Below are 12,497 nucleotides of genomic sequence, written 5' to 3' on the forward strand. Positions count from 1 at the left end.
GAGCAGTCCATGGGTCCTGCTATTCATCTTGGGTTTTTTCAGGTACTTACTTCTCCTGGTATTTTTCCTGGCATCACAGTTAAGCAGATAGGTCTATTATCGCCTGATTCCTCCTGTCCCCTGCTTTTGAAGAGAGATGCTACCTTTGCCCTTTGCCCGTCTGCTGGTATCTCACCTGTCCCTCACAAGTTCACTAATGGCCGAGATAACTGGCTCCCCGAGTATCCAAGGATAAAATTCCCTGGGGACAGCCGATTAGGAAATATCACTCTTATCTATATACTTTCCAACTTGTTCTGCCCCCCCCGCTCGAAATTGAGCTCCCGCTCTGTCCTTGCCATTAATTGTGGTCACTGTTGATGCTTTTGGTGAAGAGCCAAACCAGGCAGTGAGCACTGAGGCATCACCCAGGGACACGCGTGCTCCCCGCGCAGCTGCAGACCCTCGCTTTCCTGCACTTCACAAGACTGTGATCGGAGAGGGGTGAAATCACATGTAGAGGAGCTAAATGGAAAGTCAGCAGTGTGCAAATGTTGATGAATCAAACATTTTAAGAACAATTAAGCTGTTTCTCCTCTGCGCCTGGAGCTCAGCCTCTTTCCACCTGCAAGGTGGGATATCTCTCGGGTGAAGCAGCTGCGGTGCTTTCCCAGCCCGGTGCTTTTTATAGACATGTGTGGCGCAAGGTTGCCTTCAAGTGAAAACAGAAAGGTACTGCAGGGAGGGAAGGATGAGGACTACGGATATCGGGAAAGACTGGAGCAGATTTGGGAGCTGCACTCCCAGCTAGAGCCAGGACACGCAGAGTTGAGAGCACAAGAGTCTGTGAATAAAAAGGACACAGGAACAAAAAAACCCAGACCCAATAATTTGAGAACATATGTACATAACTTTGGTAATCCCGACCATAATCTGTGGCCTGTACGACCCACTGACTTTAGAAACAGTTTATACTCCTTTCCCACTGCTGCGTACAAATCCGAGCCCTGGCTTTGTGGGAAAAGTTGGTGTTGCCAAAAGGAGGCGAAGCTTTGCCTTCAAGAGTCAACACACAACGTGGCGGCTGTTCTCAGCCCTCCTGTGGTTAAGAACTCGGGGTTTTACTGTAATAGAAATAAATTTTTATGTGCACTCACACTGACTGACACAAAGGGGAAAATGCATCCTGCAGCGTGCAGGAGGATGAGCTTTGCCCTGTTGCCCAGCTGCATGCCACTCTGCTTTTCTTTTACTGCAGAAACTTAAAAAACGTGATGACTTGGTGATAGGTAATTTTGGTCCATTTGGATTATTTTTCTCATTAAAAAATGCAACTAGCTTCAGAACTAATGACATAAATGACCTGAGTGTAGCTTTCCTGAAAACAGCCTTCTTAAATTTAAATTTCTTTTACTAAAAAGGCTCTTGAAATAACCACTTAAAGTTTACTTGAGGTTAATATCAAGTTTCCACTGTTTCAGAGCCCATTTGGCCATTTTTTGGTGGTTCTAAATTAATATTCTTCCTATTTTAAGTACTTGCACCTCCTCTGCTGTTATTCTCAGAGTTATCTGAGAACTCTAGATACTGACAGGAGAAAGCCGAGTTCCTCTCCAGAAGTGAGGAGACCTAACTAAGAATGTCATCAAACAAATTGAAAACCTGAAGCAAACGCTTCCACGTGCTCTGTGTCCTCTCTCCATTCTCGTCACGTCTGATGCACGTCAGATATTGCCTAAGCAGTGGGAGGCAAAAGGGTGTAAAGGGTCATTTTGCTGTTGCTGCTACGGTTTCAGTAGCATCCTTTGCTCTCCCCAATGCTCTAAAACCGCGTGGGAGAGAGTGTGGAAAATCTGGGACTGGGGAACAATATTTTAGAGGTTGTGGGGACACGTTAGACTTTTTAGACTCCTGCTGCTGCCTTTGTGCGGATGAGCCACGCTCGTTTCTTTCCTGTTATGGATGTGGCTGTGCCGGTGCGGGGCAGGTTGGTGGCTGCCAGGCTGCGCTGGGAGCAATGCTCACGGGGAGGTTCAAGCATAGAATTTAGCAGGTATCTTGGTTTTACTTGGGTGAAAAGCAGCCACCAGCAAGGGAGGTAGGCAGAAAAGGAGCTGTGAGGGCGGAAGAGTTTAGCAATAAAATACTGAACCCTGCAAACTATTCCCAAGTTCTGCTGAACGCCAGCGCTGGTGCTGGGGTTTGTCTGGGATGCTAGAGGCCATAACTCTCCATCCCTGATCAAAATCTTTCATCTATTGTCTGTTGTGCTCCTGGTTGCAACCGCAGCCCGGACCGCCGTGTCCTTCAGGTCCCCCTCACCGTGCTGTTGCCTGCGAAAGGTGCTTTCCTCCCTCTTGCTGCAAGATGGTGCTGCAGAACAGGGAAACGCGTCTCGGCGAGAGCCGCTGGGTCTCGGAGGCAGAGCGTGCCGCAGGCATTGCCGCTGGAGGACGGGGCCTGTCCTGCAAAGTCTGTGCTTTTGGCTGGGAGCGGCTGCAGGAGGTGCTGGCGGCACGGGGGGACCCGGTGGGGCAGGGCGAAGGGGGGCTGGCGAGCCCCCACAGCGCCGGCGTGGGCTCCGGGTTGCAGCGAACCTGCTCCCGTTCCTCCCGCCCAGGGCAAAGCGACTCCCTGGGGATCCCTCCATCGCCTGCCTGCTCCGCAGATACGGAGGCGTCACGGCAATATGGGTGGGAATTCGGAGGCGTCACGGCAATATGGGTGGGAATTCCTTATCTGCCTATGTATTCCTGTGCCTTTTTCTGCGTCACGCACAGGAGGAGAAGGGCAGCTTTGGCTTGGGCATGGTGGGCTGGTATATATCCCAGTGATTAAGATCACTGACATTATTATCATGGTTTAAATCAAGACGTTCATGTCATGAATCCCAGTCCTGCCCCAGACTTATGTAGGTTATTTCCTCGCAGAAATCCTGGTTCACACTGTTGGGACTGTGTGCTGTCAGACTTTCTGGCTAATGCGCTCCAGTGAATCTAGAGACAGTAATTTAAGATATTACTGCTCCAGTTCCCCATCTTGTGTTCTTGGGGGACAGGACGAGCTGCACTTCCAGTTCTCTAGCCCAATAGCTTGTTTTTCGGGGGGCAAACTGACCTTTGTTGATGGCTTAAGCTGATGTAACAAACTCCTCTCTGGAACTCCCGAAATGGAGGTGTGTGTCCCATGATGCCGGTTCTGCTCCAGGAGTGGTGACCGTTGGCAAGCCACAGCAAAATCCTTTGGGCATCTTAAACTGGTCTGCTGTGGTTGACCAGAGGATGTAGGTCAGAGCCCTAAATACAGCCCTTGCACTACATTTGTTCTGGTTTTTGCCATACCTGTACACATTTACTTATACAGTTATACAACTTATCATATGTTTATTTAGATTCTTAGGAGGAAACTTTACTATGTAAGAAAGTGACGCATAGCACCTTTTGGGGGGGTTTTCTTTTCTTTTTTTTTTTTTTTTTGGCCAGACTTGGTTTTCTTTTGTGATCTATCTTAAAATATATCAGGATTGAAATGGAAATTCAGAAAAGAAATCATGAGAAGGAATTATTATCTAAATGAAACTGTCTAATGTATCGAATACATATGAAAAACAAAGTAACTATATAGAGGCCTGTTCTGCACGCAAAGCTGGTGTATTGAGGTTATTCTTAAGTAGTGAGTTAAACGAGGTATTTTTCCTGGTCAGGGTCTTCAGGGTTTTAGTACTAGCAGAATGCATTCTGAAATACTTATTCATGGCTAGAAGTGGAAAAGAAACTTTCCTGCTTTTCAAGTTATTAATTAACACCCGAATGATAAAGTACCTCAATCAAACTGATTGAATAAATCAGAATGAACAATTCTGATTGGTTTTTCCATACTTGCAGTAAAAGTTATTTTCATCAAAAGCTTGTTGAGCTTTTTGACATGTTCTGGTTGTGGTCTGTGGCTTCCACCATTTCAGCAGTTTGACTCCCTTTAAAATGCTGTCATCATGTATGATTTGTGCAATTTTTCTCCATAGGGCAAAGGATTTCAACAGATTATAATGTAAGTTTGATTCTGTTTCTAATGTCATGTATGTATATAGGTGAAATGAAAAAAAAAAAATTTAATAAGAATAACTTAATGTTTATCTACACTGAGAGCACCCACTGGCTGTCTATATATAACCAAGCAGGCTGCCTTTAGGCTGACACTGGTTTTGTTGATGGCATTGGCCTTGACTAGGTACAATGTCTTATTTTCTATTCTCATCCTCATGACATTTATTCTTGAAGCACATGGCCCTAAGAGTTGTCGTGAGGGGTTTGGACCTCTTTCTGCTGAGCCCACATGACTCTGCTTCCAAATACTGGCTGGAAGTGTTTCCCCAGTGTGGAGAGTTGGATCCTTGCGTGGGGAGGCAGCCTGGCCTGGGGCATCAGGCACTGCTCTTAAAATAAGCCTGTAGTCAATTTTCCAGACTTAGGTGTCCTACTTGGCCTCCAGCTGCTGCTCCAGAAAGCCACCAGTCTCCAGGAGGTGCTGGGTCATACCTGCCAGCTCCGGGTGGATGTCTTGGATAACCTAGCACATTTCAGCTGGCTCCTGACACCTATATTTTTGCAACAGACCCCTTCCATCGCGCACTAGACGTTGCTGTTTTTCTGCTGCATGCTCTTGAGCAACTCACTTCTCACTGCTCCTTTCATCCTTTGCTGTGGCTGTTTTGAGCGTCATCTTCTTGGTCCATGGACTCTTGTACCGTGTATTTACCTGGATCTGAGCAGGAATAACAAGAGTAATAATCATGTGGCCCAGACCCACCTGCCAACTGCAGCAGGTCTGACAGGTCCAGCTGGCCGCGCACGTGCACAGCAGGCTCCGGTGTGCACAGGGCACGGCTCGGGGACTGTGCAGGGGCAGCTTGCCCAGAACTCATGCCCGTTTGAAGCTGGGGCTTCAAACAGTAGGGCACTGTAAGGGACGGGCAGGGGGCGGAAAAGAAGATGGGGGGAGGCGAAGGACAGAAGGTGGAGGGGATGGTGGAGGGGAAGCAGGGGATGGGTGGAGTGGAGGAAAGTTAAGGGGCTTTCCCTTCCCTTTCCCTTCCCTTCCCTTCCCTTCCCTTCCCTTCCCTTCCCTTCCCTTCCCTTCCCTTCCCTTCCCTTCTCTTCCCTTTCCTTCCCACTGGACAAGCACATTCCTTTGCTCTTGGGGCAGAGTTTTCAGGGACCAGAGCAGCCTCCCTTCTGTGGTATGCTGTGTGCGCAGGCTAAGCCTCATTAGCAGCTCATTAGTAGTACTCTTCCCTTTTTTATTACTTTTTTTTTTTTTTTAAACTTCTTGAGTCTTCTACACACAGCAAGCAGCTGGCAGAGTCAGTGGAGAGGTAATGTCTCTGGAGTAATTTCTCTACTCTCTGTGCCTTCTGCGTCTGCCTGGTCTCCCCTTGCAGAAGATGTACCTCCTCAGGGAAGGGACAAGTTGAGTTTGCCTCTTGCCATCCACCCAGAGTGAGCAATTTCTGCCATCAGCTCCACGCTCTTGAAACTCCTTTAAGAGGAAATTGTGGAGCAGCTAAGGGTTCCCATTTGCCCTTGCTTCTTTCCGTACCTTCTCTGTTCCTCCTTCCCTTTCTTTTTTTGGCTATTCTTACACTTTCCCTTCTGTTTGTTATTTCCCTCTCTCTTCCTTTCTTCTTCATTTTTTCTCTCTCCTTCCTCCTCCTTTCTCTTCCTTTCTCTCTCTCTCTTGCTGCTGGATATTATGAGCAGTGACAGCAGCCGCTGGGAGCTGGAATCCAGGGAGATAACAGCATTGCCATGAGAATCAGTCTGCTCAGCTACAATTAGCCCTGCTGATATCTTTCACCTGGACAGAGCTGCCTTATCATTGCTACTTCTTGGAAAATGAAGGGTCACAGATACTGATCGCAGATAGCATGACTCTGGCATTTCCCTCTGGTTTTCATGTTGCTGGAATCCCTTTTTGGCTCCCTTCTCCATACGATTAGTTTTGCATCTCTCTTGTTCAGCTGTGCTGCTGTCAGATGGAAAGCAGGCACCGAGGCTTTCCAGTGGTTGTACGGCTGAAACAGAGACTCCGGGTAAATTCACCTGGTGTGAGCAACGGCACATGTCCGTGAATCCTGGATGTTCCTGAAGTTCAAAGCCAGAAATAAAATAACGCGTCAGTGCCTCAGGGCCTCTTTATGGTAAATCGTTGCCCTGTCTTTGGAAACTATTGGGAAGGGCGCGAGGCAGAGCCAGCTGGGCTTGTTAATGTCGGGCTGATCCACCCACCCTGCTCCTGGCTGATGGCGCAGTTCCTGACTAGTGATGCGAAGATGTTGGCAAATGCTACCACAGCTTTTTTTTTCCACCGTGGATGGGCTTTAGCAACTGTTTTTTGAGTCTGGAGACAGCGGGGTTGTCCCTCCTGGCCTTTGTTTTGGTGGCAATTCCACCTGACAAAAAGAGACCAAAGCAGTTAAAGGCAGCTAATGCAGTCCCTGCTTTTCATCCTCCTTTTCTTCTGATATCTTTCTTTCTATTGGCCTTGTAAATACAGCTCCGCAACAGGAATAAACCCTAACTCCTTACCTTTCTGGAGCTTGAAAGCAGCTGAACTGCAGGCCAAGCTTAGCAGCAGGGCCACACATAGCAGAGATGGCCTTCTTACTTCTGTGTCTTCTCTCTCGCACGCTTTTCAATACCTTAGAGACACAGCTGCCGTTGTTAGAGATCTGTCAGGTTGCAGTCAGATACTGAAGACAGAGATACTGAAATTAAACTAATGGCACTTGGTCATAATTGGAAGAGAAAAACTAGGCTTGTGGGGAATTGGTACCTCACTGACCATTTAATAAAGCCAGCCTTCAGGACAGGTGCAGGGATGACTATTCACGTATTTTCTCTCTCTCTTTCCCTCTCTGTCTGGTTTTGCTACAGATTTGCTCCATTTGCAGACAGTACTGAGTGAGAATCAGCACGGTCCTATGGACAAGAACTGGTGTTTCTATATCTTTATTTTTCCTTCACCTTTTCCCCTGAAAAGTCCTTTTTTGCCACTTTCATATGAACTCAGGACAAGTGTATTGCAGCCTCAGTTGGGGCCTGTTGTACTCTTACTGCCAGTAGCAGCATTTTAGCTAATTGCATGCTCTGTTACTGTAACCTGTGAGCTGATGCCATGGGCATCACAGACCCCGCTGACCCTGTGCACTACCAGATTGCTCGGTAACGTACATCCAGTTGAGATGCACCACATCAACACACTTATATTTTGGTCAGCGGGAGCACACAGTTTGGAGCCAGCTTTATGCTTTTGCAGTGATTTTGGTGGGTTGTGAGATTGCAGTCAGAATTATTTTTGATTTATCCAATACCAGATACCATACTGGGGGCACCAGCCCTGGTGTCCCGCAGCTGCAGAGTTGCCAGTCCCGTAGGAGGGTCCCTAAGACTGGCCCCACTCTATTGCTGCCGGAGGAGTAAGCTGCGTTTGTGGGTGTGTGCCACTGAGCGTATTAGAGCTGGGGTTGCGTAAGCGTTACTACGGGTGTACCGCGGTGCAGCTACACCTGCGGCGCCGCAGTCCCAGCCGGGGGACAACCTTGGATCCCGCAGCAGCTGCGAGAGCGTGTGGCTTCTGCCGGTTACAGCCCTAAGGACAGAGCGTGCTCACCGTAACAAATGTGCCTCACGCGGTCCGCACGCAGGGACGAGGGCTGGGGGGAGTCTGCTGAATTAAGCTAGCGCGTGCCTTTTATGTAGCTGTCCTTCCAGCAACGCTGTGCCTCGCTCTGTTGTTGCTGCTTTCAGGCTGGCGGGCACACGCCGTGCCTGTTGCAGTCGAGCCACCTCTCAGGTTATTCCCTCCCTTCCTGCTGATGTTGCTCTAAAGCAATCCCTCGGTGGTAGTACCTGGTTTATAATGGCTTGGCAGGTTTTATGGCCCCTGAAGGATTTTAAGTTTGCTCACTTTCTCACCCTTGAGAGAATTGCAAAGATCAGAAAATACTTGGGTTTTCTTTCAAAGATAAGGATGGGTGTTGCTTTGGGGCTGGGGTTTCTTTTTCCTGAGAAGCTTAGGCTTTCCATTCCAGCCTCTACCCTCTCTGTCCTGCCCGTGCCTTGTGCTGGCAGAGAACATGATCCTCCTGTTAGCTGCCCACCGTCCACTCAAACCCGTAGTCCCGACAGAAGAAAACATAGGTGAATCACCAGAGGAATGCGAATCCAATAAGTTGCAACATTTGTATGTTTATCTGACCTTCAATGTTTACAAATTTGTCTGGCAGTCTCATGAGAGAGGGTTTGGCCAACTTATTGGTCAACTGGACCTTAATGCTCTTCTTGTTTCTGGTCAGTCTGGCAATACTGTAAGAACAGCTTGTTCCAAGCAAGCACCTAAATGAGTTTATGTGCTTTAACAGCATCATCACATATTCTCAGTACTGTCTCCTGGTCCTTTCTTACTCCACCCTTTCAAGTTTTTGACTTCTATGCTGTTGCTCAGAATAATTGCTGTATTTTTCCAGATAAATGGTATCATCCTGCTACCATCTTCATCGGGAGGGTATAGCTGGTCTTTTATTCTTTGAAGTGAGGGCCTGACCACTTTTCCAGGCTGTACTAAAGCTGTAATACGGACCAACAGAAGGAAAGGGAGAGGCCGTTATGTGCAGGATGGCCAGAATTCAAGCAATATGGTATATAATGTCATAAAGCCTGGTAAACTTTATTTCAGGTTTTTAAAAGCAGCATTCAACTCTTATCTTTGTCACGTTCCAAGTGTCATACAATTCTGGATGCTGTTGAAAGACACTATGGATTGCCTGCTCTTCCATGGTTTGCAAATGGTCTGTGCTTAGCGAGTGCTGCAAAAAACCCCCGTGCCTCAGATCCAGGCATTTCTGAATGTGGGATGTTTGAGAACAGATTATTTTCAGCCTCATCTATTTTCTGATTTTGTTAAGACTATTCCTGATAAGCCTATGTAGTCAGGAAAGCTTCAGTGATTCCCAGCTCCAGCAGGAGCCTAATCTTGATGTCCTACTATTATCAATAAGATGTTTTACCAGAGGCTTTGGTGAACCCAAGATTTGGCCTTTAATTATTATCCAAGACTCATTCCCTGGTCCTGCATTGTCAGCTGTGGCCAGCTTTCCCTAGTCCATGTAATGCAGATAGCCACAAAATACATCTCCTCTTCCAGGAATCTGCAGAGTCAGCTGGCTGCCACCGTGGGCTGCCCGGACCCTCGGGAGCCCTTTCTTGCTGCAGAGCAGTTTCAGCTTCCCTGGGCATCCTCTGCCCCCGCCAAGGCATCCTGCCTGCTTTAACTCCCTCTTTCTGTACAGGCCAAAATGCTTTTAACGGTCTTCTGCAGACACATCATCAGTTAGCGTTAGCTTTGGGACCAGCAAGTGTAGGTGGTAGATCTGAGAGAAAAACACGTAATTCCTGTGATTACTGTTCAGAAGCATCTTGTGCGGTGAGTTAATGCTGAGTGTCCAGGTAGACACTGTTTTGTTTTCTGCATGCGGAGGCAAAGGACAGTGTTTCCTTGTACCGACGGCGATGGAAACCCGTTTTGGCCAGGACTCTCTCCTGTGATATACGGATCGGTAGCCCCAAGGTTGGGACTTGCTGACAGCCAGAAGCTACTGCAATTATAAATAATAATAATATTTTCAAGAAGGCTTCAAGCATGTGCACTGCACCCCTCTGCAAACTGATTTCGTAGTGGCTTGATTTCACGTCAGTTTAGCAAAATGCTGAATGTGCATAGTTCCTCTTCATTTTATCTTAAAATAGGACATCTAAATAAGGCACTCTGTAGGCCTTTCCCAGTCTCTCCTGGCTGTCAGCTTTCGCTGAGCTTCCCCACACCTCCCACTGCATTTTTCTCCAGGGTAGGAAGAGACTCTGCAATGTAAGTGGGATTATTCATGGGTGACAAATGTAGCCTGGTGTGATTGTGGGATAGAGAAAAGCAGATACAAACTGCAGAAAATTTGAGAAATGGAAGCGGCGTTTATAGAGAGGATTACGTGCCATAATGTCTTAGATAGCGGAGGGCTGATCCCGTGCTGTGTTAAAATGCAGCCTGGTTTTAGCCTTTCCATAAGCTCCTGTTTCCAATGACACCAGGGAAGCTGGCACTGTCTGTGCCATGGGGGCATTTTGTTCTTGCACCGCGTAAGCCGATGCAGGCTTGATTTCAACCTTGTTGAGGTTCCTCTTGCAGAACCACGTGCCAGAGCTGATCTCTGTGGTGTCACCAGAGCCACTGAGATGCACAGCAGCGTATCCAGCACACTTGCTGCAGTGGCCCGGCCCTTAGGGCACTACTTTCCAGCAGCGGAGGAATAGCCTTAAAAAAAAGCTGTATCCCCATCTACGTGGAGAACCTCCCAGCAGACTCTCCAAAGACTTCTTCTTATTTTAAAAGAATTTCTAAATAAACTCCAAGCCACATTTTTATAAGGGAGGATGGTATTTGCAGAAAAGGTCAAGGCTATAACAGTCGGCATCCTCGGAGATAGGAATTCTCAGCCCCTGCAGCTTCCCATAATTTGTCATGTCTTTAAACCCTCAAGTCCCCATTTTACATTCCCGATCAAGAAGGACATGAGGTTTTGATTTCAAAATGAAATGCTCCACTGGCTGGGATATTTTTCCCTAAAGAAAATGTACAGAAACAAAAATTGTTAGGATTTCACTAATTATATGGTTAAGCTTAGCCCCAACCCTGTGCCAGGACCTGTTAGTGCTGGGACCGCAGGAACAGACCTGGGAGGGACCTTGCGTGGCATCAGTGGAGCTCCTGCCTCCGGGGAGGTCCAGCTGCACCCCTTTGCATCCCCTCTCCACGATTCAATTTTGGTTGGTCACACGCAGGTGACCGTGATGGGTCCGGGTGATGCAGGCTGCCCGGCGTTGCTCAAGGCTCGAGATCTGCTGTATTTGTGGCTGGGGAAGCATGCAGCAATTTCTGACTTTAGCAGGTGTGAGAGAAGCCTTTCCTGCGAGAGTCTGCGAGGAGAGCATGGAAACACGAACATAACTAGCAGCGAAAACTGAGTGGGATTTGTGTTTCTGGTGAGGTGTCAGGAAATAGCTTTAAAAATGCACTGCTGAGAGGCTTCCCAGCAAGCTTTAACTATTCCCTCACCTGGGAAGATCGCTGCAATGAATTCATCAGGCGTGACGCAGCAGAGAGCGGCTCTGGAGCTGCCTTGGCTCTTCTGGCATCTCCAGGCGTGGGCTCAGGGAGGAGAGCGAAGGGCAGTAACTAGGAACCAGTAAAGACAAACGCAGAAGCACTGGCAGTAGGTTTGACTCAGCTCACTACGTGGGCTGACATATGTAAATTGCCATATACATTTGTAAATGTTTTGGTATGCCTGAGCAAGCCAGTATCTGGAATTAATTTTGTTCTTTTGGGAGGCTAGACAGGGAGCCTGTAGGAGAATAAATCCAAATGGACCACATGCATGAATCTTGGTGGGATTTGTTCAGTTGGATGAGACCTGTGTATGGACGTGCATTTGCAATTTGAATTGCCTTGATTTGGTTTTCCTTACCTCACTTGTAAAGTGACTCAGACCAAATTGAACTAAGATCACTCCAGTCTTGAAGCAGACTTGTATGCTGGTATTAAATAGATTTTAAGTTATACACTTCTCAAGGTTGTGCAATGCAGAATCCCTGCTCTGCAGTCTGTTTTAGGGCTTCTTTTTCTCTCTGTGCTTGTGTACTTTTTAATGTCAGCACTCTGTTACTTACTGTGCTGTTTGGTGAGACGTGATGCCCTAAGGGAAGGTAAGGGTCACTTCTCCATCACTAACGTCTAGCCACTTTTTGGAGCAGAATGCAGTCTCACCACTTTACGCCTCAGGAGATGAAAAATAACTTCTCTAGTTGAAATTGCAAGGAGGATGGTAGAGGGCAGAATGCAGTTACCTTAGCTGCATCACAGCCACGGTGTGGACCAGCTCCTGCAAAAAAATGCAATGGGATCTTTTAATGCCAACGAGCGGTCCGACACCAGCACAAGCTATTCCTTGGCTGTAGCCTGGCTGCAGGTTGGTCTGAGATCACATCCCACCAAACTGTCACATCTCTGCTGGCAAGGCACACTTCCCTGTTGGTGTTTGATGACAGTCCGTGGCAGGATTATAAAGAGCTGTTGCACCTAAAGGCAAAGAAATGCTACAGGTCCTAAATTGCTGCAAATCACATTTAGGCTTGTGAAGCCCATCTCATCCAAAGGCTTCAACTGGATTAGTTATTTTTAAAACCCACAGAAGGAGTGTTAAAAATGTGCTTTTTCATGCAAGCAGCCTTAAAAAAACCCCCGTGCTTTATGTTCTTGAGGTGCTTTCTCATAATTTCCCCATCCCCTTGCTGCCTACACCCCGACGCTGTATGAAAATTACTTTGGAGACAACACAAAGTGCTGTTTCTGCAGCTTGCTTTTTGTAAATCTTCAGATTTTGCTTTTCTACTTTGCTGAAATGCCACTAA

Source organism: Aquila chrysaetos, chromosome 22, assembly GCF_900496995.4.
Source record: "Aquila chrysaetos chrysaetos chromosome 22, bAquChr1.4, whole genome shotgun sequence".
Taxonomy (NCBI): Eukaryota; Metazoa; Chordata; class Aves; order Accipitriformes; family Accipitridae; genus Aquila; species Aquila chrysaetos.